The sequence below is a fragment of the Bidens hawaiensis genome, unplaced genomic scaffold, assembly GCF_021521415.1.
Source record: "Bidens hawaiensis isolate Kalapana, Puna unplaced genomic scaffold, B.hawaiensis_p1.1 tig00024447_1, whole genome shotgun sequence".
NCBI classification, from domain to species: Eukaryota; Viridiplantae; Streptophyta; class Magnoliopsida; order Asterales; family Asteraceae; genus Bidens; species Bidens hawaiensis.
The window spans coordinates 1-13,114 of record NW_027493858.1 but is presented as its reverse complement, the minus strand read 5'-3'; positions in this window follow the sequence as shown (position 1 = coordinate 13,114).

Below are 13,114 nucleotides of genomic sequence, written 5' to 3'. Positions count from 1 at the left end.
ACTGAGAGTTTTGCAAAAAGTGGCATAGTGAGTATAACGTCATAACTCTTCTACAATAATTACATTGGGTTATATTGGTAGGTAGGTAGGTAGAAGAGAGAGAAATTAATGTTTTTTTATTAAAAATTTGGTTGTGTTGGTTTGTGACCAGGAATGGTCTAAAGGTGTATTTCCTTCAATTAAAAGGTTCTGAGTTATGATTTCACTTGAGGCAAGAAGAAAAATTAGCTCTTAAATAAAAAGATTGTATTATACCAATGGAGTCATGGTCCATTAACAAAGACAAGACATTTAAACATCTGGGTTTGAGAGTGGAAGTTCTTGAATTCAACTCCTACAGACGGATAAGGATTAAAGAAAATTTTTGTTAAAAAAAAAAGACTACATTAGATCTTTTAATGCAATAGTTATTGTGAACAAAACTGCCTTAGGCCTAAGGGTATACCTTAACGCCTATAGTGTTAAAGCTAACTTGACAAATGTTAATAAGTGGTACACCACTCCATGGGTTATGGGGCGTTAAAAGCAAGATGAATTAAAATGTTGAAATGCTTTAAAATCATTCATACACACAATAATTTAAGAATTAATTATACATAATTCGTTATGTCAGTTCAACTTGTGAGCCGGATCAAGCTCGATATGTTAAGCTCGAGCTTGAGTGTTTTCCATTAATGAGTGTTAACAAAAACTCAAGCTCGGATTCGAACTCGTTTAAGCTTGGCTTAAGTAAAGTTTTTCACGAGTGAAATTTGAGTAGTTTATGAACATTTCAACTTGTTTACATCCATAGATATATATGACCTAGTGACCTACTTATTAGTTGACATAAAATACTATAAATAATACTCATATTGGGTATATAAAAAAAACAAAACTAAATCAGTTTTCAAATCTAAATAAGTAATTTTCTTGCATTTACATAATTCTAAAAAAATTAATATATATCTCTACACAGTATTATATATTCCTCTACTTATCTTTCACCTGCGGTCTAATAGTAGAAGGTTTGTGATCATATAACGGTTGTCAAGTGGCAGCCGGTGATATGGATTCCCATGGGAATAACCAAGTCAAATTCTGAGGCCAGCATGAGCCCGGTTAAAACAACATAGTCTGGGCAGAGTGGGGCATTGGGGCTCTTCAAATTCTAAAAGTGTGGTAGCCTAAATTAGGGATGAGAATTTTGTCCCAAATACCTGTACTCGTACATGTATCCGTACCGATTTAGCTTATTCGGTAGATGTATTGGTACTCATTTTTGTTGAATTATGGTACGGGTACAATCGTGTACATGTATGGATACATTTGGTATTTTGTACTTGTTTAGAGTATATAAAGGTTTAATTGGGATTCTTCATATTTAATATATAAAATAAACTCTTCAAGCTATTATTGAACAAGTACCAAACGTTTTTTCAAAATTAAATAATATAACATCCAAGACTCGAACCGATAAACAAATCACTTAAAGTCGGCGGCTGAATTAAGGTTCTTCAGTACAATCTTATCAATAAATTGACGGCCAATATGGTACATGTACTAATTTGGTACCCCTCACGTACCTGTGAAAGTATCGATACCCGGACTAATTCATGTTGTTTTTTACTCGTACCGGTACCGGTTTCAAGATCTTCGAAGATTTGGAAGTAAAAAAGGAAAGTGGTACAAAAACGGGTATTGTATCGAAATACCCGTACCTGTACCATACCGAAAAATTTGATACGAGTATTGGTACGCGTTTTTATTGATTTTTAGTATATGTATTATCAGGTATGAGTACGAATACATGTAATGTCTCACGCTCATCCCTAACCTAAATAAAAGAAAGTCGTTGTTTAAAAAATAAATAAATAAAAATATATATATATATATATTCTTCCACTTTGATAGTTAATTAATTGATATTTGCCCTCCCTCCCAGGTAAACTATTTTCCCGCCAAGTCCATAAATCCATTTCACTTACTTAAAATAAATTGTTGATCTATCTTAAACCAAATACAACATAAAAATCCTATCATGTTTCTTTATACTCTCCAATAGTCCAATTTGAGAAATTGACCCCCTTCGTACTCTAATTTGAGAAATTATACCCTAATACGCGATTACGCATTTAATTACAAGGTCGTGCGATATGATTACGCATTTAGTTATTTACATCGGGAAATCAATCAATGAAACCCTATGATTTTACATTTAGCGATTTCCACCGATACTTGTGGTTTGCGCGATTTCCACCGATACTTGTGGTTTGCGCGATTTCCACCGATTTCCACCGACCTGAAAATCGAACCGAAACCGAACAAGTTTGAAACCGATTATGTAGAAACCGATTTGGAACCGATTGAAACCGTAGGTTTGGAGCCGGTTTGTAATTTTCTCTATCAAAACCGGGTCCAAACCTTAAATTCGCCCTTAAAATTACTAAAAGCCAAATTCAATTTTTTTGTTTTAGGTAATTTAAGGTATTAGAACCTTAAAATTACTCAAACAATCCATTATCTGAAAGGTATTAGGTCACATGATTATTAATTTTATAATTATATGTCTACTTATTCGCCCTTACTTTTATTAACACATTCTTATTGTTATTCTGCTGTATGCAGGATTCGTTGGCTCATTTTATTGCAGATGAACATGCAGAAAGTGTATACAAAAGAATTGCACCCTGCATATGCCCCTTTAACTGTTGATGGGGTAGATGTGTGTTTTTAGTTTTCTACGTCGGCTCCATTTTTGAAACTATGTTCATGTTAGAAAACTTTGCGTTTGTATTTTCTTGATGCTGATTTATTTTGGTTGCAGTATTTATTAAATTTCATGTAAATTACCTAAAACAAAAAAATTGAATCCTTAAATTCTTTATTGGACGCAAACGTATTATGAAAACTAAAAGCCAAATCGTCGGTTTTAGTTTTGCTTATTTCAGTTCAGTTTTTTTGTTTACGAGTTACTTTTGCTGGTTTCGTTGATGATGAAAACAACACTTTGGATAAATGAAATGACAAAAAGTTTCAAAGGTTGAAAAGTTAACTCAAATGATTTTAGCTCAAAAAAGTTGTTTTGGCTGGTGTGGCCATGCTAATGATTTGTCAAATGAGAGTGACAATGAATAAGAGGGCTAAAAACAAAGAAAAAATTAAGTTGGAAGTAGAATCGAAAAAAGATACATGAATTCTTTAAAGACTTTGACGAGTTGAACTATGTGCATTTACCCATATTTCTTTTTCATTATAGTTATATTTTCTCTTTTTTTTTTCGAATGTTATATGCAACCAACTAGATATTATGGATGAAAAAGCTACAGAGGATGAAAAAAAAAGGAGCAAACATCTTCTGTGCTAAATACCATTAAAAATGTTTGTCAACCAAATATGGCATACGCAAAATGATACTATAAACTTAAATGTATGTGACATAAATGTTAAATGCCATTATAAATATTGTCAAGAAAATATGGCATACACAAAGTGCCATTAAAAACATAAACTTTAGTGATACAAATACCAAATGCCACTACAAGTGTGTGCTAAGCAATTATGGCATACGCAAAGTGTCATTAAAACCTAAATTTTAGTGGCACTAATAACAAATGCTACTAAAAGAGTATGCCAAGCAAATGTGGCATACGCAAAGTGCTACTAAATCCTAAAATAGTGGCACAAAGCCTAAATGCAATAAAAAGTGTGTGCCACTATATGACATTTTTTTTGTAATGGTATTACTATATTTGTTTTATTTTAAACTTTTTTAGCATGCTATATGTTATTGGTGTGTTTCCCGTCATATTACGGGGGACCCCTCTGGTTTATATATGTACGTTTACATGCGTCTCTCTCTCTCTCTCTCTATATATATATCTATATATATATATATATATATATATATTCTCAAGTGAGAACTAAAAAAATGAGAAATTTTTTATTTTACATGTAAAAAAAATACTAGAAAAATTCATTTTTCATGTAAAAACACATTTTTATATAATCTTTTTAGAGCTTTTACATACAAACATATGTAGAGGCCGTTTTAAAAAAAAAATCTTTTCAGTTAAAAAAGGTAAAAAAAATTATTTTTACAAAATTAATTTTTTTATTGAAATATCTTCTATATGCATTTATAAGCAAAAAATCCAAAAAAGTTTATGCTTACACCATTTTTTTTATATGTGAAATCAAGCTTTATATTACCTTTTTTTACATATAAAATGTAGAGTTATCTAATTTCCTACCTTTTTAGAGTTCTCTTTGAATATGACCTATATATATTTATATATTGGTCGTTGGAAAAAATATATATTTATATATTGTTTTGAACGTTACGCGACTCACATACCAAGTCTCCAAACATAAAAAACAAAGAGCGAGCTGCATTTTGGGTTGACCTTTTGAGTTATTGGCACAAACTTTCGTGGGAAATTACGAAGCATATTTGACATTATTCTTTGTACTACACTAGATCATGTCATTAATGTATCCGAAAACAAACAAGTTAAGACAAGCACAAGCTATCTAATAATCCCTTTAACATATGACACATTCTAGTTCGTATTTCAAGTTATATTAATTCATCAAACATAAAAAATAACAAACTAAAAAGGACGCGTTTTACGTACTTACTTTTGATTGTTTTTGTTATTAATTGATATTAGTATTTTGTAATGTTTGAATAAGAGAAAAAAAAAAGGAAAGATCAACCTCTCATGTTTTCGATTTGAAGAGAATTGGAGAGAAGAAGATAGTTAAAATGTTTAAATAAATAAGCTTGGAGCTTAATATAGGTTTTTTTTCTATAGCAAGTAAATTTCAAAAATGAAATGATAAAACATATTATTTTAAATTACATGTGCAGAAAAAATATTGTTGGCAATTCCGTCAGTAATTCATCGACGGATTGATGAAGGATACCGTAAATATCCGTCAGTAATCTACGGCGATCTAAGGATCGTTGGTGATCCGTCAGTGATTGAGGGCGGGGCTAATTAATGTCTCCTGTCAGACTTTTTCAGGTTTGATTCCTGACAATTATTTGTCCACTAATATTTACCGATGGCTAATCTACCGGAAACCTTACGCTTTCCAACACCTATGCATCGGTTATTTTTTTCATAAATGAGTGAATTTGGGCTTAGTGATTGTAAACTTTTAAACATACTGATTGTACAAAATTATGCAATTATAAAATTTTGTAAAAAGGATGAAACTTTGGTTTAATAATGTAACCGGTTATCAGAAGTTAATTTGTAGATTGATTTATTTGTCTCACACACGTTGTGATATCTCATATTAAGTGCTTTTTCTTAGCCAGTTTAAAAAGGTAATAAATTCTCATTCGCAATTAGCCATGCGGTTACTATGGTATCTTAAAATGTCTTAAGGAAAGTACAACTTTTCAACTTAACGCTCATGCAGATTCGGATCAGGCAAGGGTGTAGAGTCTAAAAAATCTATAAATAGTTTTTTTTTTTTCATAGTTTTAGGTAAGTCTTTAGTATCATGGAAAAGCAAGAAATAGGGGCCGAATTATGGGGCCTCTGAAGAAACCGAGTACTGAGCTATGTATAATGTGAGCTGCAACGTTTGAAGTAATGTGGCTAATAAATTTGTTGAGAGATTTTGATGTGTCTTTTTAGATACCAGTAGAGTTGGTATGTGATAATAGTGTGGTGTCTGTAGATGCAAATCATGTGCTTCATGATCGGTCAAAACACTTTATGAGATGAAGAGGTAGGTCCCAGCAGAGCCTAGTTGGACCCGCAAGACTCACCTTGAAGAGGGACGTCTGCGCAACGACCAACTGCTTCCGCAGGACCCACCATGCTCAGAGAAGACCTTACGCGCAGTACGCCAGCTGTACCCGCAGGGAAAGCCTCCCAATGGTGAAGTACCCCGCTTGTTCCCGCAGTTGCGGATACAAGCCATCAGGGAAGGCTACCCGCACTGATAGCAAGGCTACACGCACAAGGCACTAACTTGCTACTTCAGTAGTCACCTGAAGGAATGAGCAAGGCGGGAATACTCCCGCCCAAATGAGCCAGTCCGTATGCTTCTGGAAGATCTTTTGTACTATACCTGCCAAGGTATGGGTAAAACAGACGATCTGACCAAAACCGCCCATGAACCAATCACAGGGTGACAGCTCACCGACAACAGTACGAGGAGGAGCACCCTCTAGTACTGTTTGTCACTATTAGCCGCTGCCTACTCACCAACCCTTACTATGGGACGTGCGCAGCCTACAGTTGGTGGAACAGTGCATAGCCGGCAGTAAAGGAACAGTATACAGCCGACCTTGTCACTATCGGCCGCAGCCTATCCACCAACCAGCATGGCTTGTGCGTAGCCCACTGTTGGTAGAACAGGAATACTATTCAGCCGGCTGTACCTTCTAGGAAACCTACCTTCGGCTATAAATACTCCAACACCTTGGAATGGTAAGATCATCTGATATCTCATTATCTTATCTTCTCTAGCAATCTCTTAATATACACTTATATTCAGAGCAATCTAGTCTGATTCTCACGCCGGAGGGTGGTCACAAGGAGGAACCCCCCCCCCCCTTCTCAGTGACGAGCTTACGGTGTCTGTTTTGCAGGTCACCTGAAGAACAACCTTCTTTGCTGGACCTCATCCTCGTGGGAAACATTACTTAACCCCCAGATTATCCGTAATCTGCCCAGGGTCACTTAGTGTTTCTTCATTGGCGCCATCCGTGCATAAAAGCTAGAACTAATTCTTAGTTTTTTCAAAATTTCTGAAGAAATGGTTAACGTTACTCCGGTCCCAAAGCCAGTAAGCGACCAAGAAACCCCGGTAACCACAACCCCAGCAACTGGGGGGAACACCGGCGGTTATACAAATTTTACGAACACTACCCCGGTTACCCAAGCCGGGACAAGTGCAGTAAACAATATTTCACTGGGGTTCACTGATGCCCAGTTTGAGAAACGGACGAGGGTCCCTCGCCAAACACTCGATCAAGTTAAGGCGTGGGCCGAAGCACGTCAGAAAGAGTTCCAAGCTGAGTTGGATGAACGCTTGCGTTCACTTCAACAGGCTGACGAATTCGGCAGTACTCGCCAACATCTCAACATGAACAGTGAGTGCGAGTACTCGGACGATGAGCGGGAAGAATCTGATACCGACGCAAACCCTCGCCATAAGGCAAAAGGGAAGCGTAAGGAAACGGACTTCCAACCGGCAAGGAATTTTGGAGAAACCTTTAAACCAACGAACGCGGGGAGAAACCCACGTGACTTCTCCAAAACCTTTAGACCAACTGCTGCAAATGCAGGAAAGTCCAAGTTTGCAAGGGACATTGCGGAAGCAATCGCCCCGAGAAGTGCCAAACAAATGTCCAACATCGGCACTTATGATGGTCTATCCGACCCAGACGACCACTTGAACAGATTCATTGCGGGGGCAACCGTCAGTAACTGGACGTAACCCACGTGGTGTTATATGTTCCAGATGACTCTGGTTGGAGCGGCCAGGGCATGGTTCGATCGTTTACCGGCCCACCACATCTATGATTGGGCGGACTTTCAGAACAAGTTCAGCCAACACTTCAGCCAACAGAGAAAATATAATGAAGAACAGTGGACGATCCTCAACTGCGTTAGAGAGGATGATGAATCTTTACTAGACTTCATCACTCGCTTCAACTCCAAAAAGCTGAGTCTGGGCAACATAAGTGAAGATCTTGTTCGCGCCGCTTTCATCCAGGGCGCCGAATACCCAGAGCTTATCCGCACATTGACGGGTAAGGACGGCATGCCGTCCACATGGGATGCCATCATGACGGCGGCCAAGCGCTTTGCCGAGACGGAGAAGCAACTGGGAAGGGATCTTCCCCAGAGTACACACCTCTACACGCAAAGGACTAGAGAAAAAAATGTTCGGCTCGCCCAGCAGAACAAAAAGAGGAAGCTAGGTATTTGGCAGTCAAGGGTAAACTTTGACACCTCATCCAGCTCTCGCCCTCTTGTTGGCGGAAGGGATAACACACACCCTTCAAGCCGAAAACACCGGTGGACGCCACTCACCAAAAGCGTCACGGAGATATTTGCCACCGAAAAACTACCATGGCCAAAAGCTCCAATGATCCGGCAGCGACCTAATGCGGATCAAGGCAAATCCTGTGACTTCCACGGGACAAAAGGTCATAGTACGGAGGAGTGTACATCATTGAAGGATATTGTTGAAACATTCGTCAAGGATGGAAGACTTGCACACCTTGTGGCATCAATCAAGAAGGGAGGAAGGAATGATAACCGGTACAGAGGCAACGGACGAAAGCCCGTTGACATCAGCATCAACATGGTTCATGGCAACATCAGAGGAAGAAAAAGGCGAGCGACAGAACCATGCGCGTGGAAGGAAGCTGAGGTGCGCTTCCCGCGAGTGCCAGGAGGACCCAGCAAAGAAGGCCCTATCGTCATCAAAAGCCAGCTGGGGCACTACATCACTTCTCGTACTCTTGCTGATAACGGCGCCTCGTCAACGGTGATGTACAGGCAGTTCTTCGACAAGCTAGATGACGAAGACAAGAACGTCTGGAAACGATCTACGCCTCGATGGAAGGGTTCGACGGCAGCACCAACACCCCCCTGGGTATCCTATCTTTCCCCGTCACTCTTACGGACGGGAATCACTCACGCACAGAATGTGACATCTGCCCTGATCCGACCCGACCCAGGTACCCGTTTCTCTGACCCGATCTCTCTTTTATTATTTAATATTTATACTTATATTTTACTTTTAATAATAATATATATTTTCCTTCCCGCCTCTTTCTCTCTTTCTTTCCGCCGTCCCCTCCCTCTTCCTTCTCTCATTCCGCCTTCTTTTCCCTCTTGTCGCCGTCCCGCCCTTAAGCCTTGTTTCCCTCTAACTCTTTGCTTGTCCTTTGGTTCTTCCCGCCTAAGGATGTCTGCAGCTCCACGCGCCAGACTCCTTACATGGAAGCCTGCGTGAAGACATCTTGTTCCTGCGATGCGTGAAGAGAACTCTTCTCGCAGCGCGCTAAGAATGCATGTTCTTCCCGCAATGCGCTAAGAATGTATGTTCTTCCCGCGATGCGCTTAGAATTCTAGTTCACGCAGCACGCTAAGGATGCGATTCTTCCCGCAGTGCGCTAAGGGTTGTTGTGCCAGCCTTCGCGCTCGCGCACTCAGCCTTCCCGCGCTTAACCCTTGTATCTTCTGTTTAAATCTAGCCGTTTGCTTTTGTGTTGTCTTATCTTTTGAGCCGTTGACCTAACCCATCTAATGTCTGAAAAGCCACTTTTGGCGCAGCATGCGCACCAACCCCATTGGTTGACAGATAAAGTGACTGACATAATCTTTTGAGATCTGCTTTTGCCATGCTTGACCAGCACCTTTATCTGATCCGCCCATGCTTTTTACTGTTCGCTGTCAGCTTTATCTTGCCCCCTGCAGCTGCCATATCTTTTGATATCTTTTGCTTTTGGATTCTTATGCTTTTTGATATCTTTTGCTTTTTAAGATCTTTTCCCCTTTTTCTAGGGTTTGTGTCTCCTAGGGTTTTCCTATAAATAATAATAATATTTTCATAACACATCACACACAAACACTTAATCTCTCCTGTTCTCTTGCTCCTTGCTCTCTCTGCCGTCTTCCTCTCTGCCTCCGTCTTCCTCCCTGTTCTGCCCTGCTTTTCCGGTAATATATATATATTATATAATAATTTACTTATTAATTATGCTAACTTATTATCAAGACTTAAAACAGATCGTTAAAACAATAATCTTAATTATAGGTTAACTTTGCTTGTTTAAGAGTTGATTCTTGCATATCTTTCACCGCATCGTTTTTCAAGTGAGTTATCTCGTATCTAATCCCTTTTTGCTTTTAATGTTTTGGGATGTTCATGTGTTCATACAACTTAGAGTCTTAAACTTGTTTATGAACTTTAGTCGCGCAGTATCCCATGTGTTGAGGACGTAGACTTGGCTGTTTATTTGTATGTGTGGATCATTAACCGTATGGACGGTCTATTCCGCAGTTTTCATGGTACCATTAGATGAACACGGGAGAACATTCGTTTATGATTTTCTCTTTTGTTACACTTGCACAGTTAGTCTTGTTTGTGAGCTCAATTGTGAGCACTGGCAGTCTTGTCTCTTAGAGTTGGTCCCGATCAGATTACACCCTTGTTGAAAACCAGACATACACATGTTGCGCGCAGATTTATTGTTATCTATGTATTGTATTAAACTTGATTTCTCACCAACACGCGAGTGTTTGACGTTTATTTTAACACATGTTCAGGTTTGCAGTAGCTGTTTTGGAGCTTGTGGACACGTAGGACGTTTTTACTTTTGGACCTAGAATTAAAATGTATCAAGACAAGTTAATGTTGTTTGAATGTTATAATTTATAATATATTGATTTATGTTTGATTTATGTTTGATTTATGTTCTTTATTTTCCCCGCTGCGCTGTGCGCGATAAAATGTGTATTAATAAATATTGACACCAATAGTGTCGCGAGTAATGAAGCAATATGTGGCGCCCCGATGTATAATCCGCCTTTGGTCGGGGTGTTACAGATTGGTATCAGAGCTCGTTGACTTTAGGATAGGTGGTTAGACGTAACGGCCTAGAATACCTAAGAGTCCCTTCTCGCGCATGAGAGAAATCTCATGTTTGCGCGCTTATTGTTAATTACTCGTTATTTATGAATATGCTCGCACTTGCGCAGTATATGATTTTATGTTTTATTCCGCGATATTTCGATTTTTGTGAATTTCGATTTTTATTGATTTTACTTACATATTCGTTTGTTGGGATTGAAAATCCGAAAAGTCATGGTGATACATGAATAGTTGATTTTCAATTTCCATTTACGATTATGTTCTGAGGTTGGAGACTTGAAAAGTCATGGTGATACATGAATTGTCAACCTCCAATACTCATTTTCTTGTATATTTTATATTGAAGATTGGAAAGTCATGGTGATACATGAATCGTCAATCTCCAATACTCGTTTACTCGTATATTTTAAATTGGGAATTCGGAAAGTCATGGTGATACATGAATTGTCGATTTCTGATTCGAATTTGTTACCTTTATTAAGTCTGCATTTTGGGTCATTTATTTTACTTTAACTTTTGATAGTATCTAACTCTGCGAAACCAAGCTTTGTAAGATTAAAACTTTGCGCTAAAACCAAGATATTAACTAAAATTAAAACTTTTATAGAATGCCTCCGCTATCTCGCCGATTTCAGAGAAGAGAAGCCTCGCGCATGCGTAGACAGCAACGTTCCCAGGAAATGGCCGCCGCAATAGCCCAAGCTTTGAGCCAAAACAATACCAATACTTCGAGTTATAACATTAAGTCCTTTAACGCGGGTAACCCTCCAAAGTTCACAGGTCTTGAAGGAGCCACCGTGATGCTCCAGTGGCTCGAGAAGATAGAAAACACTTTCCTTCACACCCAATGCCCCTCAGAAAGACGAACCCTATATGCTTCCAGTGTCCTGGAATCCAGAGCGCTTACATGGTGGAATGGAGTAGCTCATGCGCGTGGCGCAGAGGCTGCTTCTAGCATGACATGGGAGGAATTCAAGGAGATTCTTACGCGAGAATTCTGCCCTCCCAACGAAATTAAGCGCCTGGAGGAAGAATTCTGGAACTTGAAGCAATACAGCGGTGAAGCGCGCGAGTACGCGACGCGCTTCCACGAGCTAAGCTTACTGGTCCCTCACCTTGTTACCCCTTCACGCCGAGCAATCGAGAAATTCCTTGGGGGTCTCCCCATGGAAATTCAAGATTCTGTATGGGCCAGAAACCCAGTTACCCTCTCTGACGCCATTGAGTTGGCCGCTGTGCTCAGCGACAACCATGTCAGAGCAGGAACTCTGTTCCTGCGGGGAACTGAGAAGACCAAAACCACCAAAACTGTCCCTGAACCCGCAGAAACCAAACCAGAACCCTCAAACCGTAACAACCTCAAGCGCAGGCGCAAGGCCTATGCGCTTACCAACCCGCCCATTGTCCAGCAACCCGTTTACCAACCCCCAGTTTACGCGCCTAACCCACTGTCAACCTACCCAGCACCTCCTGTAGTCCATAACTATGCCTTAACCAATCCAGCACTCCCTGCCCCGCCTCCTAAGAAACCTTACACAGGAAACCATCCCTTTTGCCCAACCTGTAGATTTCACCACCCAACCCAAACCCCGTGTCGACTTTGTACCCGATGTGGCCGTACTGGTCACACTGCTGAAAACTGTAGAGTCCTTCCCGCAAATCCAATTGCGCCAACACCACCAGTCTACCCGCAGAACCCACAATCAATCTACCAAAACCCACGACCAGATGTGTTAACTGCGGTGATCCCAGTCATTTCCGGAACGCGTGCCCGAGACTGCAAGTGCAAATCACACAAGCGAATCCGGTGAACCAGATTTCGAACCAAGTGACGCGTGGACGAGCTTTTAACATAACCGCGCACCAAGCGCAAGCGAATAATGACGTAGTTAATGGTACATTTTTACTTAACGGATTTTATGCTTCTGTACTTTTTGATACTGGCGCCGATCGAAGCTTTATCTCTCGCGCCTTCGAGCAGAAGCTTGCGCGACCCGCGCAACGATTTAAAAGAAGATTTTTCAGTTGAATTGGCTAATGGTGAAATTATTTTAATTAACTCAGTGATTAAAGATTGTACGCTTAATCTTAACGAAAACGATTTTCTGATCGACCTCATCCTATGCCTCTTGGAAGCTTTGATGTTATTATTGGTATGGACTGGCTCTCGCATAATCGCGCCGAAGTTATTTGCGCCAAGAAATTGATTCGCATACCTCGAGAAAATGGTGATCTTCACATCTACGGCGAAAAACCCTCCAGTGGTCTTAAACTTATGTCTTGCGCCGAAGCCCAAAGACTCATGCGGAAGAAGTGTATTGCATTTCTAGCCCATGTGGTTAAACCCGATGAAGGAAAGAAGCTTCGCGATATCCCTGTTGTGCGTGATTTTCCTGAAGTTTTTCCTGATGATCTTCCTGGTATCCCTCCCGCTCGTGAAGTCGAGTTCCGTATTGATCTTGTCCCTGGTGCTTCCCCCGTGGCTAAATCTCCTTAC